General features: G+C 39.3%; 1 long non-coding RNA gene across 2 annotated transcripts in view; it reads right to left on the bottom strand.

Moving 5' to 3' along the window:
- LOC141789427 (uncharacterized) overlaps window positions 1–13,928 on the bottom strand; it is a 146,337-nt gene that overhangs the window by 42,481 nt on the left and 89,928 nt on the right. The window contains exon 2 of one of the 2 annotated variants that reach the window (XR_012598210.1): window positions 191–301. The exons of the other annotated variant lie outside the window; for it this stretch is intronic. This is a non-coding gene — a long non-coding RNA (uncharacterized LOC141789427). The remainder of the gene's footprint in view (window positions 1–190; window positions 302–13,928) is intronic. 2 annotated transcript variants of the gene reach the window in all.

Below are 13,928 nucleotides of genomic sequence, written 5' to 3'. Positions count from 1 at the left end.
TTTGACCAGACATAATAAAAATCATGGAAAAACTGAAACCCCTTTAAGAGCCATTTAACCATCAAGCTTAAAAGATGCTCAACTTTGAAAAATGTCTTTAATCTTTGGTCAAAAATAACAATAAATGTGGTAAAAAAAAAAAAAAGCATCTTGTCAAAGTTGTTGTTGGTCGAGCTATTGAAGAATTCACCTGGTGTTCTGTCATGATCTGCATCCCTCCTAAAACCGCACCGTGGACTGTCCAAACACAAGCCCCATGATGGAGACATCACACCTCAGTGCTCTGTATTGAAATGACCTCCTGCATCAAAGAGAAAGAACAGCATAATACATCTCAAAGTCCACCAGGGAGTAATAAAAAGACCAATTTCAGTGATGAATAAAAAACCTCCTTCTTTTTGTTGTTGGTCCCAAACAGTGGCCGAAAGGGTTGCCTCTACGTAATCTACCTTTGGGCGTTGGTACATTAATTCCATATTCATATTCAGCACCCCCCTCCTCGTGCTCGGCCCCTCTGAGCACTGAGGAGGAGGCCCCGGCTACCGTGAAGCCCGGGAATACCCCAGAGCCTGCACGCCAGCACTACATAATTCTGGCCTGCCTCATTATTTAGCATGTCACCACTATTTTACATGTTAAAGCCCCGGCATCTCCATCTAATTTATTATAAGAATATAGAATGGGCCAGGCTATGGAATGGGGTCACTTGCTTTCACGCGGCGCAGGAAAATAAATTCATACAAAGTCAGTCAAGTCAAGGTGAAAACCGATGTCAGCAGGATGCATTTTGTCATTCTTTGGGAACAAGAGTATCTGAGACTTTGCTTTTTTTCCCCTGCAGCCCGTCGACAATACAGCCTCAGTTTCCTCCTCAGTTCACCGCCAGTATTTAACTACTTTAATCTTTACTTTCATGCAGGGAAACTCAGGTTCCTGTCTGAAAGAAAAAAAGAAAAAACACAGAGCAGAGTCCTGCCAAGAGTTGAATTGGCTTTGATGAGATTCAGCTGTAATTATTTCTCAGCAATAACAATAAGGACAACAACAACAGAAGACTTAATCCGCCAGTGAGAGGGCCTGATTCTGCTTCCTGGTGACAGTGATTAGGCCTAATCTTGGGTTTTGGGTTGTTCATTGGAGAAATGCCGTTTTTAATGGCAGGCTGTTGGGTTTGGGAGTTTACTGAGCAGTGAAATGTGTAAATTCACCCAACACTAAAAGAATGCAGCTGAAATCTTCCATGCTTTAGAGTTAAAGCGAAAGAAGAAGCAGGTTTATTTCATTTATTCCATTTCAGCTCCTGTGAGGACCGTTCAGCCTCTATTGATTCTGGCGCCCCCTGTGGACAAAGTAGAATAGAATACAATAGGATAGAATATATATCTTACTTTATTAATCCCAGAATGAAGTTTCAGAGTCACAGCAGCAAAACAAAAAAACATACAGTGCAAAACTCTACAAATTTATTGAATAATATCATAGGTGTCAACAAGAAAAAAAAGTCCACCGGAGATGACAGCTTTGCCAAATTCTCCACTCATCCACCACCTCCACAGGGTCCAGGACTGAGCTGGACTTCTTTACTGGTCTGTTCAGTCTCTGTCTCCTGTATCCTGTCTGCTCACAGCAGGTGAAGTCCTTCAAGTGTGATATTTGTGTCCAGTGTTAGCTCCATTAGCCATGTCTGTGAATAGCATGATGCTACACTGCCTGCTGGTATGCCCTCTGTTGCTGGGCTAGCCCATCCATCTAACTGGAGATAGATCTTACGTTCCCAATAACGATGGATGGAAGGACAGGTTGATGTAAACTCTTCTTAGCTCATACCGCAGTACCAGCACGTCATCCACACCTCCCTCTCCTCGGCTCGAAGGGAACATCAGGCCTAGCACCAGTTAGCATCAATATGCTACAGGCTGCTAACAGTTCATTCTGTATTTAAACGACACAACCATGGTAACATGTAGGATCTCCAGACAAACACAGGAGCAAAAATTCTAGAAACAGCAACTGCAACCAAACCAAGTTTGGTTTCTATGGCCAACAAATGAGCCATAAAAAGTTATGACAGGCTCCATACTCAAAAATAGCTAAAAGACAAGAAGAAAAGAGAAAAAAAGAGCTAAAATGTAATCCTGTTCTCTTTTAACAGCTGGAGGTATCACTTGGAGGCACAGTGTGTATAAAGGACAACACTTATCGACGATATCTAGCGCTCAGACTCTGTCTTGCTCACCCCTCCTGGGAGATGACGAGGACAAGAATCTCCAGTGATGTACGGTGAGTTAGATCATCTTTTTTTTCAAGTTTTCACAGCCAATACAATTCTTTTGAGCACAACAACCACTCTTCTCTTCTTCATCTTCCAACCGGTTTGTCCTCGAGTGGTGACTCACTAAATACAAAAACAAGTACTGACACAACGCTTAGTATTTTGTTTGTTCTTTGCTACTGTCAGACAGAATCGATTAAAAATCCTAATCCGAGTTAACAAAAACACTTCAAAAATGAATCTTTGTTGTGGTCTTTTTTTATAAAAGTGCTGCTACGGCAGGGTGCAGTCGATTACTATGACCGATAGATATAAGAGTCCTGTTTCTGGTTGTCTTGTTTGCTTTTGTAAGACATGAAGAGACACCAGCATCAGTTTCAATCTGTTTCATAACCACTTAAAAACTCCTCACAGGAGCTTTAATCTATTCATAGTTTGGAGAATTTACCAAAGGCCCTCCAACCTCTTGTCAAGTGCGATCGAACGCTTACCTGGAAATATGAAAAGAATTGTCTTTTTGGTTTTATATAGAAAGAGATTTTCCACAGATCCACAGCTTTAAAGTACAGAAGCCTCAGAGAGCGAAAATATATCTTGAGTGCACAGAATATCAACATATTCCTATAAGATAATTAGATCATGTGCATTAGATATTTTCTTATCTTATGCAGACACCTTCAAAAAGTTGAATGAAAGAGTGTGATGAAAGCAAAAATATTCAGATTCCTCGAAAAGTGAAGAACAGAGCATTAAAAAACACCACAGAATATTCATGTTTGGCATGGGACAGGTGAAAAGTTTTCATGTGTCAAATGATTTAATTGGTCATTGAATTGTTGTCTCTCCAAATTGGTCAGAGTACATTTCCCAGAAGATTGAACAGACCTTTTTCTCACTTTCAGTGCAGCAACTATAAATCTGTCTTCATACACGTTAAAAGCAAGTTCCACATAAACAAGCGACGTACAGGCAAAGTAATTAGGTTTATTTATCTATTTATCTATTTAATTTCCATGGTTAACACCTTAAAATGCTTTTTTTAAAACAGTTCCTAAACCTCGAGGGCCATTCAGACTGTTTGAAGAGAAAAGACTTGACATTTTTGTGAATTTTTGCATATTTTAAAAATGAAAGAAATTTCCTTTATTCTAATTCTTATGATCCAATCATCAGTTAAATGTTTTACCATTTGATATTAGTTAACTCTCCTTTTTAATGCATTCGATAGTACTGATTTTAATGGCTGTAAATCATCTTTAAGATTAGTTTATCTACTGATGACTTATGTCAGGAATTAATCACGAAAAGATTTAACTCTTGATGTTGACAATAGATTAGGGATGGGTAACAAATTAGGTACTCTAATAGGTACCGATTCTGTCTGTAGTATCAAGTACCTATTCATATAAAACCAAACAGTGTCATGTTTAGGTACCTAATCACATCATCGTGACTGTAAGGGAGTGGGAGAATAGGCGATTTTCCATGCTGTACATGAACACAGCATTACAAGTTTATACGTTTAGAAAAAAATGTTTATGTTAAAAATTATTGAGATTCATTGTCAAACAAATTAATATTTATTACCACATTAACACAAAAAGTACCAGAAATTGGTACTGTTGAGTACCGTTACAGAGTGCCAGGTACCAGGCATCAGTGCCGCATTGTTTGAAATGTGAAAGGTACCCATCCTTACAGTTGATAGTTCAAAACCTAAAAATATTACAGGAAACTACATATGATTACGTCCTGAAAAACGTTGAAAAATCACGAAATATTTACATTTCAGAAGCTGGAATGGGGGATTTTCTTTATGCTTGTAAAAAATGTAAACTGGCTGAACCACTGAAATCATAAGAGCTATATTAATGTTACCTTACAGGAGAGCTGGAGCACCTAAACAGTAAGTGAGGTGATAATTTTATTCCTCTACTCCTCAGTATCAGCCCCCCAGTCCTCCCAAAACTGACTGAGAAGCAAAAGAGGACGGAGGGAGAGGAGAAGGGGAGAAGGAGAAAGGGCAGATGTCAGGGCGCTCCAGGAAGAGGATTGCTAAGCGCTGTGAACATTTTTCAAAAATGATGTTTTGTGCCTCAAACATCTTGCTTACAGCAGCAGGGTCTGATCCAAGCATTATGTGCGAATACATCAGTAGCCCTGGACCCCCTCACCACAGGCACACACACACACACACACACACACACACACACACACACACACACACACACACACACACACACACACACACACACACACACACGGACATAAACACACACACATTTCCTCGTAACTGAAGCTCACCCCCTCCTCCCATCCCCCCGCCACCCTTCTTCTTCTTCTTCTTCTTCTTCTTCTTCTTCTACAGAAGTAAATTATCAAAACTGTGTTTGAAAGTGAATGAAGGGTGACTCGCTCTCTCTCTGCCTTTCTCTGGCTCGCTCTCCCCTTCCCCGCTTTGACATCTCAGTTTTTTTTCCTTTTTTTTTTTTCTTACTTGCCACCGTTTCTGGGCTAGGTGATAACTGCCGGTAATAGGATTAACATTGATTTCTTTTTGCAAGAACAGAGATGTGCCAGTTCCAGCTATTTATTGAACTGCCAGCTTTGAACTATGAAAACTGACTGCAGGAAAAGACCTAATGCAGCATTTTAAAGAAAAGAAAAGCCTCTGTGCAATTCTTCCTTTCTCTCCCTTCCTCTCTTTTTTTTTTTTTTTGTTATTCCTTCCTCCTCTGTCTTCTTCTTCTTCTCCTTCCTCTTTTTGTTGTTGCAGGATAAAAGAGAAAATCGCCTGCCTCTGTTCTAAGCTCTGGTAATGACTTTATTTATTGACTTTGGTGTGGATTTTTTTTCAAACCCCACCAGTCAATATATTTCTGATTTGATCTTTAATTTGTGAGAGTGTGTGACTTCTGTTTCACCTTGAAATAAAGATCCATACACACCTTTTCTTTGTGGAGTCGGTGCACCATGAGTGCAAAGCATTTCTTTACATCTCCTCTCTGATTTTCAGGGCTGAAGGTTTCTAACCTGAGCAGGTAGTCACATTATTTAGCAGGACTGATCAATATTTCAGTTCATACACAGGTCTTTGTTTTGAAATGATTTTATTTTTTACATCCTGATGTTGTTTTAATTGCTCACATTAAGATAAATGATTCATCTTGTGATATTTTACTGCTTGAGTGTGACTCTCTTAATTAACTCTGAATGGGTTCATTGATTACAGAGCCTTGTCTATTGATGACACTACTTAAGCAGCTAACAGCTAAAAGCTAGACGCTGACTGTTCTCTAATTAGTGACACCAGCAGCTACTGAGTCATGATACTAAGAGCTGAACAACCCGGCAGAGGGTTTGTCTGAATCAGTTTGATTAAATGACTTTATTTCATATTTTGGTAAATTGTTATAGATCAGGTGTTTAGAATACCTCTTTAATAAAACAGGGTTGACATATTTTTCTGTAATAATCCAGATCACTTCAGAAAATTATATTAAGATAAGACTGTAACTGTCAGTTCTTCTATTGCTGTGATTGCATAGTTTGAATAGTTAATTGTGTTTCGTTTCATTTATAGTCAAATTATTTTATTCCATTATTTTGTATCTCAAAACAGTTTTTCAAACTTATTTATACCAATGTGTTGATTTTTTAATGAAATTATTGTGACTCTCTCAGTGTTCAGGAGCTTACACCCACTACTCACTGAGTCAGAGCTACAGATCACTTCTTCACTTTGGTCTAATCCTTACACTTTAAAACAGAACTCTGCTTACTTCAGTCTGAATAGTTGAACCCGAATACTTAGTTCAAATGTATCTAAAACTACATTTTGGTTATGAAATGTCCTTAAAGTCTTTTTACAGTTCAAAAAATCATCACAAAGGCAACTGATTAGGCCCAGATGTTCTCAAAGTTTTTAATCACATGGCGTCGTGATTTTCAGGTATCCTGTGGATAAAAGAGGGTCTGTTAAATGAACTCCTAAAAATTGGCTTCTCCTCAAGAAAAGGCACAATATGTGTCATGGTTTATTAAATCTACATCAGACACAGAATTCAATATGGACAGAGTTGGGTAAAGGAAGGAGTGGACGACCAAGAACATCTGAGAAAAACATTGATAGTGTAAGACAAGCCTTTTCAATTAGTTCTTAGTCCTGTTATTATTTATTTATTTATCTATTTTATTTCAATGCCTACTTTTCATTTTGTCCTTATTTCCATGAATTTCTTTGTCCATTCGCTTTGGAAACAAATTGTAAAGAAACTTTATGGACACTCTGTGTTTAAGTGCTATTTGCACAAAGGTGCCGATCGTAAGTGATTCATTCCTTTTTCTTTCGTACTCTTTGGATGTTCTGTTAAACAATTTATTTATAAAAATTAGGCTTACTTACTTTATTACTGTTGTCTTGTTAAAGTGTCTGTACTGTTAAGTATGTTGTTATTTGTAAGGTCACTGAGTAAAGTGCTACCACCGTTACTACTACTACTTGTAACCTGAGTTGTTTAGGTTTTTCTTTTTAGTGATGCTATTTTCAATCATGGCAGGAAGCAGGAAGACACTTCAGCAGCTTAACTACGGTGTGCCAAAATGGACAAAGTAGCAGGTAATTTAAAAAATTTAAACTTTACTTGCATCATTAACTTCAAATGCACAAAATGTAAAAAAAATAAAAAATAAAAAAAAAATTTAAAAAAAAGGAAGGAAGAAAGGGCACATCAGGATTTTCTAGAGCAGGTATCATCACAATATTGATCTGTCATTGAACTACAATGCTCAGAAATGGTCACGTAATATTAATTTAAATAATATATTAATTGAAATAAATAAATTAGACCATTTGCAAATTTGTCTCTAATTAATTTTCTGCAACTTTCTGGATAAGTTAAAGCTCTAAGAGATCCTCATCTGCGTTAAAAGATTTTTTTTTACGAAATCAAAATCAGTCAAAATTTATCAGGTTAATGTATGTCAGTGTTTGTCAATATCAATAAAATCAAAATCTATGTTAAAAACCAGGTTTGAACTCTGTGTTTGTGTCTGTTAATTCCACTGTGAGGCTCAAATAAGACATGAAGCACTATCAAATGTGATATTATATTAAAATTTGTGGAAGCATGACACCACAACAACACCTTATTAAAAGTGAAATACCTGGGTTTGTATTACAGTTGTCTACTTTGCATATAATGAAACGAAGGAAACACATGCTGATGCAGGCAACAAGAATGAGATTGGTTGAGATGTTGTGCTGCGTTGTGTTGCAGGGGGCTGTGTGCATGACAGCAGTAGCCCCCCCACCACTCACACACACACAAACACACACCAACACACACACGTCTCAGAATATCAGTTCAGCTGAAACAAGAAACAACTACCACTGTCACTACAAATGCTCCCCCCATCCAAACCAGACGCCTGTCAGCCGGCTAATGTCCCCTGACAAAACACGCTGCTGTGAATTAGAACGGCCACAAAAAGTGTGTGTGAGAGTGTGTGTGTGAGTGTGTGTGTGTGCGTGGGAGACGGAGGGAGGGCGGGGAACAGAGAGAGTGAGGGAAAGAACTCATCTGTGTCACAGCCTATCCCCTCGGGCAATCACGGGAAAAAAAAACAGTCATTAGCAACTGGTGGTGCTTGCTCCAGCAAATCGCCGTTTGAGCGAAGATTTATGCAGACTCCTGACTGGAAATGATTTATTTATTTTAGCAGAGGCTGTGAGATCATTAACCTCCGCTGTGTCTCTGGGGAACGACATCTGCGGCCCCCCACACTGCTCAGACAAAAGGCCCCACGCGTCCTCTGGCTTCATGGCTCAGGAGGAGGAGCAGGAGGAGGAGAAAGAGGAGGAGGAGGAGGAGGCCAGGCTGAGGGGTCTGTCTGCGAGCCAGAGGGAGAAGAGGCCTCCTGTGTGCAGACAGGATCTCTGAGCAACGATCGGGCTCACTTGTTGATGTGTCTTTGACAGAAGATGCTTTGGATTTGATTTTTATCTGATAGTGTCGGTGGATGTGATGCTTTGTGAAGGCTTTGCTTTGACTTTAGTGAATAAAGATTCATTTATACCCTAAAAAATCTGCCTTTTGTTCTGTATGACTGATTTTTGCAAACTTCTTTTTACTATGGAGAAGAACTTATAATTTATCTGCTGTGTCTGCTTTGCTTTATTAGAGTCAGAATATCTTCTGTTCTCTCAAACAATATTACTGACAAAAATGTGTAATATTCCTTTAATTTCAACCATCAATAAGCATGTGTGATATCAGCATGTCCTGACTTCCTGCACTGGTTCCTCTGTTGCTGAGTGTTTGTTTTAGTTAGTTTATTTGTTGGGATGGGAGTTAAATTCTTTGATGTTGTTACTATTATGTCTCTATAATGATTTGATTTTTTATTGATGCAGGGGATATGACATTTTATCTAAACAATCATCATAACCGTCAGTAGATTGGTTTTATAATAATCAATCATTTTAAAATTGTAGGCCCTAAATGTCAGTCATTTGGCATGTATAGTCTGTAGCACAGCCTTCCACTGCCAGCTGGGGCTTCAGTTACTGGCTGCTGCGAAAAATGCTCTACTACCCCGATTTAAACAAGCACAGATGAAATCCAGCAGAATGCTGTGGTTTGGACATATTTAGATTAAGTTGAGTGCAGGCTGTGTAAACTGAGCTATAACCACTTACATATGGATGTTAATCTGCAACCAACTGAAGGATGGTGCTGCTAGCTGTGCTAATGTTAGCCACACTTGGCAAAGCAGTTTTACATTGTTTACCACTGACTGTTTAGCCTTCCTATTTCTGTAATGTGTTGTGATTTTACACAAACAAACAAACAAAGAACATCTTCAGAAAAGCATGCTGATATTAGCAAACAAGATGTGCCCTGATGCCTAATTTCATGCTTTAACTTTCCAAGAGCAAACTTGGGAGTTCAAAGGAGGTGACTCCTCTGCGCAGACACCTCGTGCAAACATTGAACATAAAATAAACTTTAGAAACAGAGCAGGCTGCAAGTCAAGAGATGGCTACAACTTTTTCTGAATGTTAATGACCTTGTTTTTGGATTGTTTTTGTACAAGGGTCGCCCCCTGGGGACAAAGTGGTGTGTCTGCATAAGGCTGAGGGGCTGTTTACACGACAACAGCTTTAGGATGAAACGCAAAAGTATTGTTGCACTTCAGCGGCTCGTTTAAACAAAAACAGCATTTTAACCGACTTAAAATGCAAACTTTTGAAAACAGACAACAGACAACAGTACATCAGTACCATTTCTACGATTGTTGCGGACCACGTTGAGCTTGCGCTGCTCAGTATCCTAAATCTGCTGACTGTCTTCTGCACTCAGCATTCACCAATACACAAGACCCAACTCTATTTCAGTGAAGAGCTACCAAAAGCAGGTTCTGGACAAGGTAGTTATAGCGCCAACTACAGGCCTGGCATGCTTACTACAGTGTTTTCAGTCCCTTCGTTTTTTCTCTGCATTTTTGCATTTTGGGTGAAACGTTGACATGTGAACAGGGCCTGAGAAGTGTGTATGCATCATTCATTGCAAAATTACGCCGTGATAAATAAATAAAAAAAAGAAAGAAAAACAGCATCGACAGCATGCTGTGAATCGTCGTATAGGACGTCCACCCTGCTCAAAGAAGTTACAATCCTTCAAACCCGATTTAACTTTCAGCCTCGTTGCTGATGAATTCAGATTGTTTCATTAACAGCACAAAACTCCTCAAACACGCTCTTTATTACTTCAAATACATAAGAGACGAAGCTACAGATTAGAAAAGCATTGTGTCTCTCATAAATGTCATAGGGTTGTGTATTCTGATTTTTCCACATACATTAAGTAAACACAGTGTCATTCTTTTCATACGACACAAAAAAGAAACTTTAATTTTCACTTGAACAATTCACAGGGGCAAATAAAAAGTAGGTAAACTCCCATGTTTAATCTTCTCTCTCATGCATATCTGGTTCAGTCACTCCTTCTGAAAAGACCACATCAAATGAAATCTCAGCTACATTAAAACTGCATTAATGATCACCTCAGATGATCTAATGCATATTTTTGCATGCTTTAATTCGACTCAAGTTAAACACCATGGCCTCTGAGTAAAAATGCTGCAGATGAATTAGTCTCCGGGCGCCGCCACAGTCCCAGGGCTTCATGTACATCAATACACTGTTAATGACATGTACCACTTTATTCATGTCCATCTAATTAGAAAAGTTGAGGAGGTCCTGTTCAACTCCAAACTGATTCCTATAGCGGCAGGAGAAATTAGAAGTGTAAACGACAGAAAGAATCTGAATTTAATCAGGACTTGAACTGATCGGGGGCGATGTGTGGCCTCACCCGACTCTTCTTAAGTACGTGTAATTGAACACTTATGGCAATCTCGAGCCGCAGCGAAGAGCATCTGCATTAACCCGCTGCACCTGGAGTGGAGGAGGCCGCATTAATTCAATAATTTCCCCCCATTTCCATCCTCATGTGCTGTGATCCCTTAATTTCATTTGATTTCAGAATCACACTTCCTTGAGACCACGGTATGGAAATGGATACAGAAGACAAGTGGGAGGGAGGTGTAGGTTTGTCAGTTTGCTGGAAGTGATGACTGCGCTCCAACCTTATCAAGCAAACACTTGAGAGCACAACAAATCAAGATTTTATTGGGGGTAATAAACTCCAGCATCCAATTGGAGATGAAGACTGCAAATTTATGAGAAATGTTAACGCTGGCACAATTTCCTCCCCAGATGGTGCGATGTTTTTGGATTTAAGGTGATAGCACCATCTGAATATGTACTTAAGACTCACATTTAATCTCTGTGACCATAAATACGCCAGCAGAAGACACATCACCAAACATCTCATTGTGTCAGAGCATTAACTTGTCTTTTAAAAATGCATTACAAAGGTAGGATTGTTTTATTTTTTACTTTATACAGGACTTTGCTTCCACTTGACATGAAGTATTGCGTAATAACTCTTTAATGGTGCAAAGAAAAAACTTTCTTTTTCTCCAGATTGCTGTGTCTGTCTCCAAACAGTCGTGTGGAGCAAAAACTAAAGGAAACAATGAATTGTCTACAAAAATGGAGGCAGTCTTCTAATTCAAATACTAGCACAGTTTTCTAATTTAATAAATGAAGTTGGGGAAATATGCAGGGTAAGTTGGAAAAAGGGGGGAGAATAATTTGGCATGGTGGGAAACAATATGGTGTGGTGAGGGCAGAGGGGGATCAGGGATAAACAAACAAACCTTGACAAGGGCAGCGCCGGAGAATCAACCGGGGGAGCAGCGAGGTCTGCGGTCGGGTGCAGACAGCCCTGTTTGAGAGGGGGGCCTGCCAAGTACCGACCCTGAACTGCGGCGCTCCGGTGCTGCCTGGCTGCACTAAGCAGTGGCTGCCAGCACACACTGATTTATCAGGGGGGCAACGCCAGCCGCCACCTCGCTCTCCCCCGTGCCCTCCCTTTATAAAGAGCCTCCCTGACGGCTCTGATAGTGCAATCAGGGCTACGGCAGAGCCAAGGCAATTTCTCCTTCACTCTTTGATAACCCCGTGCCTTATTGAAAGCCAATAGCAATGGCAGCAACAACAACTCAATTGGAAAGAGTTGCTGCATTTTGAAGGGGGAGAAAGGTTACGCCTTGACACAACGAGGGGGGAGTACGGGGATGTCTGTCTCACTCTATGTGAAAGGCTCATTGTCCTCCAACAGGTGGTGGAATTCCTAAGTGACCACTGTCCCTCAACTGGCTCGTCCAGGGAAACGTCAAATGTTTCTTTATTCATCATTCAAATTCTGACAGAACCACAGGAGCTCACGTTTGACTTTTTGTCCGTGTTGGACAACAAATAGAAAATCCAGTGCATGTTTGTGGCTCGACAAAGATCTGCCCAGTGCTTATCAGCGCTTTGATATAAATGAAAGCAGTAATGTGCTTTCTGTGAAGATGGGACAGTAGAGTTTGGAGCAGTACAATCACAGGCTGCACACAAACTCAGCTGTCCCTCCATCATGGAAAGGCAGTCCAGTACCTTTCAGGGACCACATCCATCCATAAAACCTTTAGCCGTCAGGACAAACGTGTAAAAAATAATAAGAAGAAAAGGTTTTATTCCACTGGTCATTTACTATTTTAATCAGAGAAAAAACTTACATGCAGCTGACTTCCTTATGCTGGACTTAGCCCAAAATAATTGAGCGCCCCTTCATTGGTTCCCTATAAGAACCTGGTGTTGTTTTTAGTGTTATCTATATTTTTGTTTCATTTTTAGTTTTACCTTTTCGTGTAAATGTCTAACCTTTTGTTTTAGAAACTTTTTTTTTCTTGCACATAGGAATCACAGGCAAACTTCTGCTTTTAAAAGGAAAATGCAGACAATTGAATGTTTTCTATTCCTAAATGTCTCATATTGATAATACTGTCTGATAAACATTTAGTAACACATGATGTTTACTAGTATTATCAAAATAATAAAAGTAGACAGTAGTGCTGAGCAATAACACACTTTTATGGTTTGGTACAATACCTATAATTTTTGGGGTATATTTATTTGATACTGACCGTTACAGTGTTTTCTGTTTTACCTAGGAGTTAATCTTTTTATAAGAGTCAGAAGTGACACATGCACTTTTATTTCACATTTATTAATTAATATTAGGGATGGTCAAGTACTGGTGGGGGGGGCGATATCTGGCCACCCTTGACTCTTCTTAAGTATGTGTAATTGAACACTTATGGCAATCTCGACAGTTGTTAAAAACAGTTGTTAAAACATGTTTAGTTTGCTGACTTCTTTTTTGAACTGTCGTAAGTAAACCTCCACTAAGGAGGACTGCAGGACTTCACCAGTATGAGGTATTGGAACGATACCAGTCTTTTTTCAAGGTATCGGTACTTGCGAAGGCTAATGGTACCAGTAGCTCAAGGCAAAAAACTCTTATGTTGAGTAAGTCCTCCTCACCAGTAGTTGGCGCTACTTGCTGCAGTTTAACACCATGGCAAATGTGCATCAGGTCCTGTTCAGACAACATGACTGAACCTGGGAGATTTAACAGGTTATTTTAAAAAAATACTTAATTCTGACAGTTGTTAGTTTTATTTTGTACTTTTGTTCATTTATTTTAAAACAAACCGTAAACTCAGAGAGAGCTGCTTGTGTTTTATTTTGGGCTTAATGACAGAGTGACTGTGCTGTCTTTGTTTAAAATGAACTGTCACTGTTGGTTGAAATTGTACGGATCAAAAGTACTAGTGGTATTGGTAGTCAGTATCGGCAAGTACTCAAGAGGGAGAACTGGATACCGTGCTGGTATCTGTCTGAAAAATAGGTGGTATCAAACATCCCTAATTAATATGGATACTTCATCAGAGTAATTGATCTCAGATGAGTAGAATGTGAGTATCAGTATATTAATACCACAGAATCAATACACCTGCCACTACTAGACAGCATGTGCAGGGCTGGTAAAATCTGCAGGTCTTTGGGAAAAAATACAAGTTTTAACAGATAAAAATCAAAAGATTAATGTCTTGATGTCTACACTGATATAAGTAAGTTGTGTTTAAATAAAGTTCACATGTTGTTTTACCTGTGCTCTGCCCCACTGATGTCTCT

Source organism: Halichoeres trimaculatus, unplaced genomic scaffold (genome assembly GCF_033239565.1).
Source record: "Halichoeres trimaculatus isolate MK-OKI-2021-1 unplaced genomic scaffold, fHalTri1.1 fHalTri1_scaffold_4, whole genome shotgun sequence".
NCBI lineage: Eukaryota > Metazoa > Chordata > Actinopteri > Labriformes > Labridae > Halichoeres > Halichoeres trimaculatus.
This window is presented reverse-complemented; position numbering and strand designations above follow the sequence as displayed.